This window comes from Hippopotamus amphibius, chromosome 2 (genome assembly GCF_030028045.1).
Source record: "Hippopotamus amphibius kiboko isolate mHipAmp2 chromosome 2, mHipAmp2.hap2, whole genome shotgun sequence".
Lineage (NCBI taxonomy): Eukaryota > Metazoa > Chordata > Mammalia > Artiodactyla > Hippopotamidae > Hippopotamus > Hippopotamus amphibius.
Window position 1 is genome coordinate 21,798,879 of NC_080187.1, and position 16,144 is coordinate 21,815,022.

Consider the following 16,144-nt stretch of genomic DNA (forward strand, 5'->3'; position numbering starts at 1 on the left):
GGCATTGAGGACACAGCAGGAAACAAGGGGACAAAATCTCCGTACTCAAGGAGTTTATATTCTATTCAGAGAGACAGACAATAAGCAAACAAATGAAACAAATGTATAATAAAATTGCAGGGACTGTGTGTTGTGGAGGAACTAAGCAGGCTGGACAGTGGCTTTGGGAAGAACAAGCCTTAACACCATGTGGGAGAAACATGTTTTAGAGGGACTAGCAATTGCAGAGGTTGTGGGATGGAAACAAGCTTGACATGTTCAGGGAATAGCAAAAAGCCCCGTGAAGGAGGGAGCCAGCTAGGTGGGCTTGGAGAGGTCCACACCAGAAGCAGTTTGGGTGGTTTTCTAGGACAGAGGTTTTTTTTGTTTTGTTTTGTTTTTTGTTTTTTTTGGCACACGGGCTTAGTTGCTCCGTGGCATGTGGGATCTTCCTGGAGCAGGGATCGAACCTGTGTCCCCTGCATTGGCAGGCGGATTCTTAACCACTGCGCCACCTAGGAAGCCCTAGGACAGAGGTTTTAAGCAGTAAAATGATCTCATTTCCATTTTTATAAGTTTGCTCTGGAAGTTGTGTAGAAAGCAGGTTATACTTATGAAAGATGGAAATCAACGAGATGAGGATTAGAGCCAATAGCCATTGCTGCAGTTCTCAAATTTGTTAAAAGAACAGACTTTCCGATTTTTTAAGGGCACCATAATGGGTACCACTTCTGTCCTCTGCCGAGACTCTCCAGCTGATAGTTGCAAATTATATTTACATGTGTATATATGACAAAAATAAGCATTGCATACTCCTGACCTCAAAAACCTTCTCACAATGCACAGAGGAAAAGGGGAAGCAGGAAGAGGCTGCTCCTGCGGGCCCAGGAGCAGCCAGTGTGGCTGTGGGAAGCAGGTCAGCCCTCTGGCTGGCCACTAGGGGGCGACCCTGCACCTTGCCGCACTTTCAGCCTCTGGTCTCTGCCGCTGTCTTCCTCTTTGCCACCTTCAAGCAGCTGCAACTGCGTCCCAAGCTGCTGATGGAAAATGTAGTTATGAATTCTTCCCTTTCATCTCTAGATAAGCTGGGACAGATCCAAGCATGGGCAGTTACAGAGATCCTGGAGAGGCTGCTGCCCCTGTAGCTTCATAGCAACAGGTCTTTCTGAGGCCACCTGTTATCTTCAGAGTACTAAATCACACAGACCTTTTTTTCAGTCCTCATTTTACTCAGCTTTTCATCAGCATTTGAACTGCCCCTTCTCCTCTTCATTTTTCTATATACTAAATTAAATCTTTATTGACTAAAGAACCCATTTCAAAACATGATTGGATGGACTATATACCATGTGAAGTTAAACTGAACATGACAGTCATTTAACATGCAAAGTCACACAAATTGGCACTTCTCACTGTACTAAGCTGTGTATATATCTGCTTTATAATAAACAAAGTATATGTTACTAGATTTGTAAATAACGTATTTGAAGAAACTGCTAGATTTTTAAAGTATATATTTAGAAAAATCTGTTCCATATATACTATTCAAAAACTTTTTCATTGTTTTGCATTCTAAATAAGATCTAAATGCTAACATCAAAACTAATGATCATCCCACAAAATTGACTCTCAAACTTAGAATCAAGTTCTGAATTAATGTGAATTAAGTAAGGCAAAAATCAAGAAATACCAGTCATTACCAAACTCATATAGGCACACTTAATAGTCCAGTTTTAGCATTTCTTTGGGCATTTTTTAAAGTTCCTCACATTATTGACAAAAATATGTTTTAAAATTCTATATTTTTTATTGAGATATAGTTGATTTACAATGTTGTGTTAGTTTCTGCTATACAGCAAAGCAATTCAGTTATACATATATATACATTCTTTTTCATATTCTTTTCCATTATGGTTTATCACAGGATATTGAATATAGTTCCCTGTGCTATACAGCAGGTCCTTGTTGTTTATCCATTCTATATATAATAGTTTGCATCTGCTAATCCCAAACTCCCAATCCATCCCTCCCCCTCTCCCTTCCCCCTTGGCAGCCACAGATCTGTTCCCTATGTCTGTGAGTCTGTTTCTGTTTTGTATATAAGTTCATTTGTGTCATATTTTAGATTCCACATATAAGTGATATCATATGGTATTTGTCTTTCTCTTTCTGACTTACTTCACTTAGTATGATAATCTCTAGGTAGACCCATGTTGCTGCAAATGGCATTATTTCTTTCTTTTTTTATGACTGTGTAGTATTCCATTATATATATGTACTACATCTTCTTTATCCATTCATCTGTAGACAGACATTTAGGTTGTTTCCATGACTTGGCTATTGTAAATAGTGCTGCTGTGAACATAGGGGTGCATGTATCTTTTTTTTTTTATGTTTGCATTGGGTCTTCGTTGCTGTGCATGGGCTTTCTCTAGTTGCAGCGAGTGGGGGCTACTCTTTGTTGCAGTGCGTGGGCTTCTCATTCCAATGGCTTCTCTTGCTGTGGAGCACAGGCTCTAGGCACATGGGCTTCAGTAGTTGCAGCACACAGGCTCCATAGTTGTGCCTCGAGGGCTCTAGAGTGCAAGCTCAGAAGTTGTGGCGCACAGGCTTAGTTGCTCCGCAGCATGTGGGATCTTCCCAGACCAGGGATAGAACCTGTGTCCCCTGCATTGGCAGGCAGATTCTTAACCACTGTGCCACCAGGGAAGTCCCTGCATGTATTTTTTGGATAAAATTCTATAATTTAAGATCAATAATTACATGTCAGGAAAAGAAAATCATTAATGTCAGCAGTGGCATCACTACTCTTCAGTTGAACCATAAGAAACTGCCAATTATCAACTGTGTTTTGACCTGTAAAATGAAAATTTTATAGGGTTCAACCAATACATGTCATGTTCTCAGCAGTTGTCCCTTGAATATGATCCAGTGCGTTTGGTATACGTTTCTGAGTAAGCTGGAGAAAGCCAGAGAAATTAACAACAGGCAAAACTGTCCCACTTCACATTGAATTAATTAAAATTGAAAAGTTATTTCCTTAAAAAAGGCATTTGAGCTGATTGGCAGATTTTAACTGTCCAATTGTGTTATCATGATTCTTAGCAGTACATCACAAGAAGCAACTTTCTAAGTGAATATAGCTAAGGCACTTCATTTTCTCATTAGTTCTCTTGGAGGAAAAAAAAAAAACAAAACTCTCCTCTACTGCCACCTCGTGGTCACTTCATTTTCCTGCTTTGCCAGTTTTTAATAAAAGAATCTCAATGGTCTTATGAAGACTTTGCTTTACCAAAAGAAAAAGTATTTGGTTTCCTGGCTTAAAGGACGTGCTTATTTTTAGGATGCCAGACAAAAAGGTGAATTGGTAGGAAAACTAGATTTGATGTAAAAAGTGTATAAATTTAGCACCTGTTGTGCACTAAGCCCAGAAGGAAACAGAACAGGGACAAATTGTTTCCATTTGGAACTCAAGTCAGTGTCTGGTGGGGGAGACATTGAGACAACTGCCTGATGCACAGCCACAAGGAGAAGAATGAAAAGAAGAGAAGTGTTTTTGAAAGGGATTCACTCAGAATGCAGCTAGCAGGCCCCAAGATTTCTCCTGGAATGCTGGGGTTGCCTATGTTATAAGCTTGGTTTTTTCCCTCCTGATGGTAGGAACTTGTCTTCAATTTCCCTACTATTCTTTGCACCAGTAAGGGTGCCTGGAACAATCTCTTTCCTCAAAAAATAGATGAGTTCAGTGTGGCTGGCAGCAGCAAAAAGCAAGCACTATTCTTCAGACAAGCGCATGTCAATAAAATGAGGCTGTGTTTCAGGCACGGAATAATCTGGGGAATTGCTAAAATGTTTGGAAATAAAGCATACTTTTTTGTTTAGCAGAACAGGACTTTGTAGTGTATGCATCTTCCATGTTTTGGAAAAAAACACCAGGGACTTCGCAGGTGGCGCAGTGGGTAAGAATCCGCCAGCCAGTGCAGGGGACACGGGTTCAATCCCTGCCCCAAGAAGATACCACATGCCATGGAGCAACTAAGCCTGTGCACCACAACTATTGAGCCTGTGCTCTAGAGCCCATGAGCCACAACTATTGAGCTCATGTGCTGCAACTACTGAAGCCCCCGCACCTAGAGCCCGTGCTCTGCAACAAGAGAGGCCACCGCAATGAGAAGCCCCCGCACCGCAACAAAGAGTAGCTCCCGCTCGCCCCAACTAGAGAAAGCCCGTGTGCAGCAACGAAGACCCAACGCAGCCAATAAAAAAATTAATTAATTAATTTAAAAAAGAGAGAGATATAGGCTCTTCTCTTTAAAACAAAAACAAAAACACCAGAGAAGTATTAATTTGTTGTCAGAAGGTGAAATTTGCAAAGCCCTTTAGAGATGGTTCCGTATTTCCCAATGGGGGCGCTATTGATGTGTTGGATGAAACAGTGCCACCTTGTAGGGAGCTGGCCTAAGCACTGCTGAAGGTTCTCGTCCCTGGATCCTGGACACCAAATGTTGGTAATACTCGCCAGTTACTGTAAAAACCAAAAATACCACACACCCCACCCCCATTTCCAAAAGCTCTCCTGGGGCTAGCGTTGGCCACAGTTAAGAACCACTGAATCTTCTCATTTTTTATCAGTTGAGGCCCAGAGAAGGGAAGGAACTTGCCTAAATCACAGACGAGACTTATAGGGAACAATCAGAGAAGATTTATTGAAAATCTGTTACACAAAGCTCAGGCATTCTACCAGAACCTGGCCAGGGCTGGGGGCGGCAGAGAGAACACAATAAATGCAAAACATGATCTCTTTTCTCAAAAGAGGAGAGGAAGAGAGTGAAAGAACTAATATTTATTGGGAACCTATTGCATTCTAGCACTTTCTAAGCCTTTTCACATTATCTGTGCAACAACTCTTTGAGGAAAATGAGATGTAACAGAGGTTGAGGAGGCAGAATTTGAACTTGGGCTTTTCTGACTCCAAAGTCATTAGCTTTCCACAGTTACCTTTCCAATGCATGTGCAACCATAGAAACGAGTGTTTTTAAAAATTATCCAGAAATTGAACAAAGGTAAAAGATAACCACGTGTCCTCTCAAAGTCATACAAGAGTGCTACCTAATAAGCCATCCTAGAGTCATCTGGTTCTTTTGGCAAATGTGACTGCATGTAACTTACTATTTACTATTGCGTAGAGGCCAGACTCTGTGAAGTTAGAGATTAATTGATAAAAAACTGAGAAGGTACAAATTATTTTTGTCTGGTAAATATGTAAATGCTTTCTGTCCAGTTGAGAAAATGACCACAAAGGTTGTGGATTTATTGCCCTGTAGGACATCAGCCACGTGTCTAACTTAGCAACTCTATTCCAGCAGTTTTTTCTTTCACTGACTTAGATATACATCAGCTTCTCGTATCTGCCTTTGAATCGCTGTCATTCTTTTGGTTCCTTCAATAATGAGTTAATATTAAAATCTTTGACACAGGCTCACTAGATAGTTGTATGAGAGTTATGTTTTTTAACTCTGAGAGTTATATTTTGACAGTAGCTTGAACCAATAAGTGTTTGACTGCTGTAATGTGGGAGTAAAACTCTAGGTGCTGTGGGGACATAGAAGGGATGAGAAGTGTGAGCCCTGGGGAATCAAAGGAATTCTTGAGCAAGGACTTGGAGGAAGAGTAATATTTGAACAGATGGAGAAGGGAGGGCTTTCCAGGAGGAATTGCAGCATGAGGAAAAGAAGAAAGAAGTCAGGTTTTTGTAGAGGCTACAATTAAAGGAGAGGCACTTAGTTTGGTCTTTTTCCTCAGGTTATACTCCTGACCATGTAGGATCCAGAATGTGATGATTAAAAAGAAATCAGACTTCCTAGGTGGTGCAGTGGGTAAGAACCCGCCTGCCAATGCATGGGGCACGGGTTCGATGCCTGCTCCAGAAAGAGCCCACATGCTGCGGAGCAACTAAGCCCGAGCTCTAGAGCCCATGAGCCACAACTACTGAGCCTGTGTGCCACAACTACTGAAGCCCACATGCCTAGAGCCCATGCTCTGCAACAAGAGAAGCCACCGTAGTGAGGAGCCCACGCACCACAATGAAGAGTAGCCCTTGCTCACTGCAACTAGAGAAAGCCTGTGTGTAGCAATGAAGACCCAATACAGCCAATAAATTAATTAATTAATAAAAAAAATACTGTATAAGCTCCGTAAGGACAGGAATTTGAGCTTTTTTTTAGTGAAGAGTGTACTCTCAGGGCTTGGACATTGTAAGCCAACAACGTTGTTGAGTGACTAAGTTGATCAAAAGAAAAGAATAGGATTAGCTTCCATTAATTGACCACTTACTTTGTGCCAGACACTATACCAAGCTCTTTTTTATATTTTTTATTTTATATTAGAGTATATTTGATTTACAATGTTGTGTTAGTTTCAGGTATACAGCAAAGTGATTAGTTATGCATACAGATTCTTTTCCCATATAGGTTATTACAGAATATTGAGTAGAGTTCCCTGTGCTATATAGTAGGTCCTTGTTGATTATTTTATACATAGTAGTGTGCATATGTTAATCCCAACCTTCTAATTTATTCCCCCCCTCCCACCTTTCCCCTTTGGTAACCATAAGTTTGTTTTCTAAGTCTGTGACTCTGTTTCTGTTTTGTAAATAAGTTCATTTGTGTCATTTTTTTAGATTCCACTTATGAGTGATATCATAGGATATTTGTCTTTCTCTTTATGACTTACTTCACTTAGCATGATAATCTCTAGGTTCATCCATGTTGCTGCAAATGGCATTATTTTATTCTTTTTTACAGCTGAGTAATAGTCCGTTGTATATATGTACCACATCTTCTTTATCCATTCATCAGTCAGTGGACATTGAGGCTGCTTCCATGTCTTGGCTATTGTAAATAATGCTGCAGTGAACATTGGGATACATTTATCTTTTCAAATGATGGTTTTCTCTAGATATATGCCCAGGAGTGAGATTGCTGGATCATATGGTAGTTCTATTTTTAGTATTTTAAGGAAACTTCATGCTGTTTGCTATAGTAGCTGTACCAATTTACATTCCCACCAACAGTGTAGGACGGTTCCTTTTCTCCACACCCTCTCCAGCATTTATTGTTTGTAGACTTTTTGATGATGGCCATTCTGACTGGCATGAGGTGATACCTCATTATAGTTTTGTTTTGCATTTCTCTAATAATTAGTGATGTTGAGCAACTTTTCATGTGCTTTTGGGCCATCTGTATGTCTTCTTTGGAGAAATATCTAGTCAGATCTTCTGTCCATTTTTAAATTGCTTTGTTTGTTTTTTTTATATTGAGCTGCATGAGCAAAATATACGTTTGTATATTTTGGAGATTAATCCCTTGTTGGTTGCATAGTTTGCAAATATTTTCTCCCATTCTGTGGGTTGTCTTTTCATTTTTTTTTATGGTTTCCTTTGTTGTGCAAAAGCTTTTAAGTTTAATTTGGTCTCACTTTTTGATTTTCATTTACTCTAGGAGGTGGATCAAAAAAGATATTGTTGTGATTTATGTCAAAGAGTGTTCTGCCTATCTTTTCCTCTAAGAGTTTTATGGTATCCAGTCTTACATTTAGGTCTTTAATCCATTTTGAGTTTATTTTTGCGTATGGTGTTGAGAATGTTCTAATTTCATTCTTTTGCATGTAGCTGTCCATATGCCAAGCTCTTTATATAAATAATTCTTACCTTGATGATCTGAAGCACATTTTCTTATTTTTCAAATTAGGTCCCGCCTATGGCAAAATTGTTACATGAATGATTTCTGTCTTCGGGGCTCCTTGACCCTTTCCTGAAGGGTCTAGAATTCAAGACTTCTGATTATTCTTCCCACTGCCCAAACTCTCTTCTTCCCTCCCCAAGCCTGGTGGTGTCAGTATCATTGAAATAAATTGGTCCTAAATGATGTGCTACTAAGAGAGTCCCAGATGGACCTCTGGGTAACCTGGGCCCACATGTACATAAGTACTTGCTGAATTTTGATGAATGAATCTGGAGGTGACAATCACTGGTATCCTTGGTTTTCTTACCTATAGAGAACCCTCATGTTGTGGTAGAAATTCCAAACTAGAAAAGAAGGAAAGGGTTCCTGCTTTCACCCCTACCCCTACCCCATGCGGGAAGAGAACTCTGGATCCCTTTTGAGGAGACTACCTCTTTCTGAATATTAGAATGGTATGCCAGATATAGAGGTGTATTGCTCAGATTCCCTCTTCAAGAAAGGGCTCATAGGGCAGCCTTGGGGAGTGTGGTTAGCTCACAGCCTCCACTGCTAACTGGTTCAGATTGGCTTCAGCTCTTGAGCTGAGGTAGCAGTCTTCTTGCGAGGGCCCCACCCAATGACTGTGCAAGACTGTGGTACAAAGTCCCATCCATTTCTGCCTAACACAGGTCTCTTCTCACATGCTCAGAGCTCCCTGCTGGGCTGCCAAAGACTTTGTCAGATCTACGTCATGGTCTGGCAACTCCCCTTCCCTAATCCCGTTTCCTCCTTTTTCCTTTCACAAGTGTTACTCCCAGTAAGCCTTTTACACTCCTAAATCTGTCTCAGCATCTGTTTTCTGGAGGACCCAGATGACACAGATGGGATGCTGTTAGCTCCAAGCAACCTTTCATCAGTGAAGGCAGTGGATATTTGAGAACTGAATTTGAGCCAGTACTCGCAGAATTTTAATCACCCTGGATGCCAGGGACCAAGGAATACTTCCACTCTGGCACATGAATCAAATAAGCTTTATTTCTTGCTATTCTTCTTGGCACTGACATGTCTTGCTATTATATAACATGGCTTGAATGTTCCTACTGGCTTTCTCAATGAGTGATTTGTTCAGTTAATTAAGAGTATGACTAAAGAAAAGGTCACTAAATCCGTTTCCAGTCAGCTAGTTAGTTTCAATCAAGTTGCTTATTATAAATGGACTGTTACCTGGTCATATATGGACTCCATAAGCCCCTTACCCACGCTGAGTCATGACTTAGGCTAGTCATTTCTCAACCTCCTGGCAGACTGTCATCCTTCCCATGGGTCACTTATAAAATGCTCTGTATTTTTGTGTTGGCCAAGGAAGCCTTAATGTGGCTGGTGACCAGGTACTTCACTTGTGGCCACAAATGGAAGGGCATAGTTTTGCTTTTTTGGTATGGAAACATCTCCTAATTCATTATTAGAAGAGCAGTATGCTTCAAATTATCCATTCATCCATTTCATCCGTCAAATATTTGTTGACCGAGAGAGTTGCTATTTGCCCTTCGTTTGATCATACTCGCAGCTACATATCTAGTATCACATTTTGGGGAAATCTACATGCAGCTTCCTCAGTAGTAACTACCAGGCAGACACCCCTGAGGGTGTAAAGCATTACTTATCCCTGTTCCATCTGTCCTTCATGTCAGAAATATCAAACCTCAACCTCTGTTGTGGAGTCAATAAATGTAGGGGCTCTGGGATCAGATGGTCTTGGGTTCAAACATGGATTTTCCCACTTTCTGGCTGTGTGATCTTGGTAAGTTTGCTTAACCTCTCTGAGTCTTATTTATACCTCTGTGAACAGAATAATAGTACCTATCACACAAAGCTATTATAAGGATTATATGAAATGATATTTATAAAGCATTTATCTAATACTCATGGATACTTACTCTATTTATGACATCAAAATGTTATTTTTCAATATCTGGTCCCTGGACCGATGGTTTTTGTACTGCTGCAAAATAATCCCTATTATAACTATTTGCCTTGGTAAGTGGATTCTGGCACAATCCCATGCTTGAACAAATGTCTTTGAAAAAGCCCTTCTTTATTTAATTACCAGATTGTTTCTAAGTTTGTTTAAGTCTAAGCGCCTTAAATAGAAAAGTAACAGATGCAGCATGACTGTAATATAGCTGTTTGGATTCAGGTGTCAGCACCATGTTTGAACTGCGGGAATACGATTGAATATTAGCTCTCTGTTCCTAAAAGATTGGTAGATGTTTGGGGCCTGGGCAGCCCAGCTCTGTAATGACTGGTTACTCTTAACAAGAGTCAGCACCATATTCAGTTGGTCCCATAAAAGAGGAGGTCCAAAGGCTAGCTCTCCAGGGTGGCAGCAGAAGACAGGATGTACACTGGGTCCATCTGCTTCTGTTTTACTGACTGAGATTGGCTCATTGGACTCACCTTCCTCCACAAAACCTTTACTTCCCAGAGAGCCTCCCTTTTCCTCTCTACTGGGCCAGGAAAGGACTCTGGTCCATTTAAGCTGGTGCTCTTTAGATAAAGCTCCACTCATCTAGGGGAAAAAAATTCTTCCAAGTATGTTCCTGGAATTAGGTGGTTAGTCTTTGATTGGACCAAGTCATATTTTCTTTTTCGCCTTTTATTCCTCTTCTACATTACTATTGGCTTCTCTGTTTCCCTATGTATTTTTTTTTTTTTTTTTTTTTTTTTACTTTCTACATTATAACAGGATTGTTTTCAGATCATCCTCACACCGGCCGGGAATTTCTTGAGGACACAGCTCTTATCTTTTTTATCTCTTTAGCCCACAAAAGTGCCTGGTATAGGATAAGCCCAGTGTAGATCAGACATTTGGTAATGGTAGTTGAATTAACTTGAATCATTATTTTTTTGTATGTGTGATCTTGTCAATTTCTGCTTTTAATTATTTTTCCCCTTTATTTTCTAATTAAAATATAGTTGATTTACAACATTGTGTTAGTTTCAGGTGTACAGTAAAGTGAACCAGTTTTATAAATATATATATATACACACACACGCACACACACACATATACACACACATATGTGTATATATATATATATATAAATCTACTCTTTTTCAGGTTCTGACAAATTATTTTTCAAAAATCCTTTAGTAGCACTATCTCCTAAAGCAGCTTGCTAGACAACACACAAAATTACTCTACATCACAATGCTTACCCTGTGTATCTTGCATTATATAATAGATGTATTCCCTTTTGATGGGTGGTCAAGTGCATTTTGTAAAATGAATCCTTATTCCATGTCCTTACATTATCATCTGAGAGATGCTAACCTCAATGATTTTTGCTATTTTTCTATTTTATTTTTTGCCATCTTTTCCCATCTCTCTACACCTTCCTATCTTCCACAGTATAAAAGTTGATAATTCGGAAATTGAGGCAGTGATTAAAAATCCCCCAACACACAAAAGCCCAGGACCAGATGGGTTCATGGGCGAATTCTATCAAACATTTCGAGAAGAGTTAACACCTATCCTTCTCAAACTCTTCCAAACTATTGCAGAAGGAGGAACACTCCCAAACTCATTCTACGAGGCTACCATCACCCTGATACCAAAACCAGGCAAAGATGTCACAAAAAAAGAAAACTACAGACCAATATCACTGATGAATATAGATGCAAAAATCCTCAACAAAATACTAGCTAACAGACTCCAACAGCACATTAAAAAAATCATACACCATGATCAAGTGGGGTTTATCCCTGGGATGCAAGGATTCTTCAATATACGCAAATCAATCAACATGATACATCATACCAACAAATTGAAGGATGAAAACCATATGATCATTTCAATAGATGCAGAAAAAGCTTTTGACAAAGTTCAACATCCATTTATGATAAAAGCTCTCCAGAAAATGGGCATAGAAGGAAATTACCTCAACATAATAAAAGCCATATATGAAAAACCAAAAGCCAACATCGTTCTCAATGGGGAAAAACTGGAAGAATTCCCTCTAAGAACAGGAACAAGACAAGGGTGTCCACTTTCACCACTATTATTCAACATAGTTTTGGAAGTTTTAGCCACAGCCATCAGAGAAGAAAAAGAAATAAAAGGAATCCAAATTGGAAAAGAAGAAGTAAAATTGTCACTCTTTGCAGATGACATGATATTATATATAGAAAACCCTAAAGACTCTACCAGAAAACTGCTAGCACCAATTGAAGAGTTTAGTAAAGTAGCAGGATACAAAATTAATGTGCAGAAATCTCTTGCATTCCTATACGCTAACAATGGAAGAGCAGAAAGAGAAATTAAGGAAACTCTCCCATTCACCATTGCAACCAAAAGAATAAAATACCTAGGAATAAAGCTGCCTAAGGAGGCAAAAGATCTGTATGCAGAAAACTTTAAGACTTTACTGAAAGAAATCAAAGACGACACAAACAGATGGAGGGACATACCATGTTCCTGGATTGGAAGAATCAACATCGTGAAAATGTCTGTACTACCCAAAGCAATTTACAGATTCAGTGCAATCCCTATCAAATTACCAATGGCATTTTTCACAGAACTAGAGCAAGAAATCTTACGATTTGTATGGAAACGCAAAAGACCCCGAATAGCCAAAGCAATCTTGAGAAGGAAAAATGGAGTTGGTGGAATCAGGCTTCCTGACTTCAAACTATACTACAAGGCCATAGTGATCAAGGCAGTATGGTACTGGCACAAAAATAGAAAGGAAGATCAATGGAATAGAATGGAGAACTCAGAAGTAAGCCCAAACACATATGGGCACCTTATCTTTGACAAAGGAGGCACGAGTATACAATGGAAAAAAGACAGCCTCTTCAATAAGTGGTGCTGGGAAAATTGGACAGCAACATGTAAAAGAATGAAATTAGAACACTTCCTAACACCATACACAAAAATAAACTCCAGATGGATTCAAGACCTACATGTAAGGCCAGACACTATAAAACTCCTAGAGAAAAACATAGGCAGAACACTCTATGACATCCATCAAAGCAAGATCCTTTTTGACCCACCTCCTAGAATAATGGAAATAAAATCAAGAATAAACGAATGGGACCTCATGAAACTTAAAAGCTTTTGCACAGCAAAAGAAACCATAAAGAAGACAAGAAGGCAGCCCTCAGAATGGGAGAAAATAATTGCCTATGAAACAACGGACAAAGGATTAACCTCCAAAATATACAAGCAGCTCATGCAGCTTAATACCAAAAAAGCAAATAACCCAATCCACAAATGGGCAGAAGACCTAAATAGACATTTCTCCAAAGAAGACATACAGATGGCCAACACACACATGAAAAGATGCTCAACATCACTCATCATCAGAGAAATGCAAGTCAAAGCCACCATGAGGTATCACCTCACACCAGTCAGAATGGCCATCATCACAAAGTCTGGAAACAACAAATGTTGGAGAGGGTGTGGAGAAAAGGGAACTCTCCTGCACTGTTGGTGGGAATGTAAGTTGGTACAGCCACTATGGAAAACAGTTTGGAGGTTCCTGAAAAAACTAAAAATAGAACTACCATATGATCCAGTCATCCCACTCCTGGGCATATACCCAAAGAAAACCATAATCCCAAAAGAAACTTGTACCATAATGTTTATTGCAGCACTATTTACAATAGCTAGGACATGGAAGCAACCTAAATGCCCATCAACAAATGAATGGATACAGAAGATGTGGCATATATATACAATGGAATATTACTCAGCTATAAAAAGGGATGAGATGGAGCTATATGTAATGAGGTGGATAGAACTACAATCTGTCATACAGAGTGAAGTAAGTCAGAAAGAGAAGGCCAAATATTGTATGCTAACTCACATATACGGAATCTAAAAATGGTACTGATGAACTCAGTGACAAGAACAAGGATGTAGATACAGAGAATGGACTGGAGAACTCGAGGTATGGGAGGGGGCGGGGGGTGAAGGGGAAACTGAGACGAAGCGAGAGAGTAGCACAGACATATATATACTACCAAGTGTAAAATAGTCAGTGGGAAGTTATTGTATAACAAAGGGAGTCCAACTCGAGGATGGAAGATGCCTTAGAGGACTGGGGCGGGGAGGGTTGGGGGGACTCGAGGGGAGGGGAGTCAAGGAAGGGAGGGAATACGGGGATATGTGTATAAAAACAGATGATTGAACCTGGTGTACCCCCCCCCCCAAAAAAAATAAAGAATTTGGAAAAAAAAAAGTTTAACAAATACTATAACTAGGCATTTTATTATGCTTTGAACTTTAGTTGGCTGCAGTTTCCTATGTAGATTTGAAAATTGTGTACCAATGTGTTTTCTGTAGACTCTAAAATACACTGCACTTTGTTTAGAAAAAAAAAATTGAAGATGAAAACATATTATGAAGAAGGGATAGTAAGGATTTTAGGTAACTCATTGAAAAAGATGGCTTAAGTCATCAGTAAAGCACCCTTATGATATGAGGATATGTACTTTGAATTAGAAAGTTAGTGACCATTATTCACAAATGGACAAATGTCCACTGTTAATTTATAGGAGTTTTTTGGTGGGGGGCAGGGAGGTGAGGGGAATGTGGAACTAGATAGGTATAAAAATAATTAGAACGTTCATTTTTGTTAACAATATTTCTGTTGTATTCTATTGTATAGCAGATGTTATGCACAGTGGTAAAACAAAAGTCAATTGTTTAAGATACATAGTGAAAAATGTCACTATGTCTTTCCCTTTAACATTTTTCTCTATATTGGGTATACATTTCTGCCATCAAAGCTTTGGACCCTTGGAAAACAAAAAAGAATTTTCTTTTAATAAAAAAAAATCCTTATGATTTACAATTTGCCACAATATTTCTTTTGTTGTACTTTATATCTTGTTTACAATAAAGAATTTCCTTTGGTATATTAAAAAAAAAAGTTGATAATTCATTCCACTGTGATATTTATTGGTCATCTACAAGTTGTGAGAGTGTTTTCAGACCATTAACTGACAGCTCCTACCACAAATATTTAAATGCAATACAGGGATATTATTTAAGGAGATTCTGTCATAAAGCCAAGCATCACTCCTGATTGATTTAATATTAGCTCAGCTTTGGTTTTGTCTGGGTTTTCATTCACCAAGCCCCTAGCTGGATTGCGTCATACCTTTGGGTGTTTTTGCAGCCCTGACCTTACTGTCTGACTATTTATAGGCTGTCCTGGCAATGCTTGAGGCGACCACCAAAAATGTGGTAGAACTGAAATGGAAGTGACTAGCCAAAGTGGGGAACAGTCAACTCAGATCTTAGTAGATAAGATCATCTACAGCATAGATTTCTGATCATAGACTTCAGTCTTATCCTCTCTCTCTACTCCTGTGGCCCAATAATATAAATTACAAAGTCACTGCCCCAAAGTAATACTTCTATTTACCAAAGGATTTTCTATAAGGTTACTTCTAATAACAAGAATCCCTAGTGATTTTAAGATAGAATTTAAGGGTTAGCCGTTCCAGAGTTGATACTCTGTATCAAGTGTATGGTAGGTACTAAGCTGAATGCAAAAGACATCTCCACCAGAAGCAGAAAGTTACAGTATGGTGCTGTAAGGGTTGGGAGTGGTGGTGGGATGGGATAGGGACCCTGTGTGAAGCAGTGGTAGTGGACTCTCCCCCTCAGCGTCATAGCCCAGGAAGAGTGGGGTTCATTTTGCAAAGCTGGTTGCTTATAGGCTGCCCTCTCTTCTTGGAAAGAATCAAATGGAGGGAATAAAGTACACAGCTTTTTGCTTCTATTTATCACGTTTAGTTCTTCCCTCTCAGGGGCAGGAAAACCCACAACCAGCCCATGATGACAAAAGTTGTACGAACCTCAGAATACCAGTGACTGGGTATCAGGTAAGCATGAACTAGGAATGGGCACACAAGGGCCTGGGGTGACATTTTACAGCAGGCCACAGACAGAATGCCACACTTCCTAGGTCCACTGCCTTGTGCCCAGCTCTTCCCATGATGCCAGCTGCTTTCTGTTTTGGGGGTGCAGGAAGGGCCCATTAGCACAAGGCAGAATGAGCCGTAGCTTTTAACAAGCCCCAGCTGGGGGTACAGGATCCTAGCACAGCATTCCTTTCACCGGCAATGCTCTTCCCACATGCACGCCACATCTCCATGCCTTCCCTAACTTTCAAGACCCACCCCGAGTCCTGCCGTCTCCAGGAGTAAGTCTCTCTGACCCCACCAGGCCAGTGTGTGCTGGACATTATGCTCAGGGTTCCACACAAAGCATCCCATTGAATCCCTGCAGCGACCTGTAGGCAGGTGTCATTATCCCCATTACGAGGAAACTAAGGCTGAGAGAGGCTAAATCTGTCCTCGTGGCTTTAAAATGGCAGAGATGTGAAGGAGCCCCAAGTCTCTGTGACTCCAAAGCCTGTGTTCTTAGG

At 39.9% G+C, this 16,144-nt stretch overlaps 1 protein-coding gene across 2 annotated transcripts in view; it reads left to right on the forward strand.

Moving 5' to 3' along the window:
- LOC130844087 (zinc finger protein 420-like) overlaps positions 1-15,844 on the forward strand; it is a 77,348-nt gene extending 61,504 nt beyond the window's left edge. The window contains exon 5 of one of the 2 annotated variants that reach the window (XR_009051175.1): positions 15,511-15,844. The gene's annotated coding sequence lies outside the window, so the exon portion shown is untranslated. The remainder of the gene's footprint in view (positions 1-15,510) is intronic. The other variant, XR_009051176.1, reaches the window with a different exon arrangement.
- Positions 15,845-16,144: the final 300 nt, after the last annotated feature.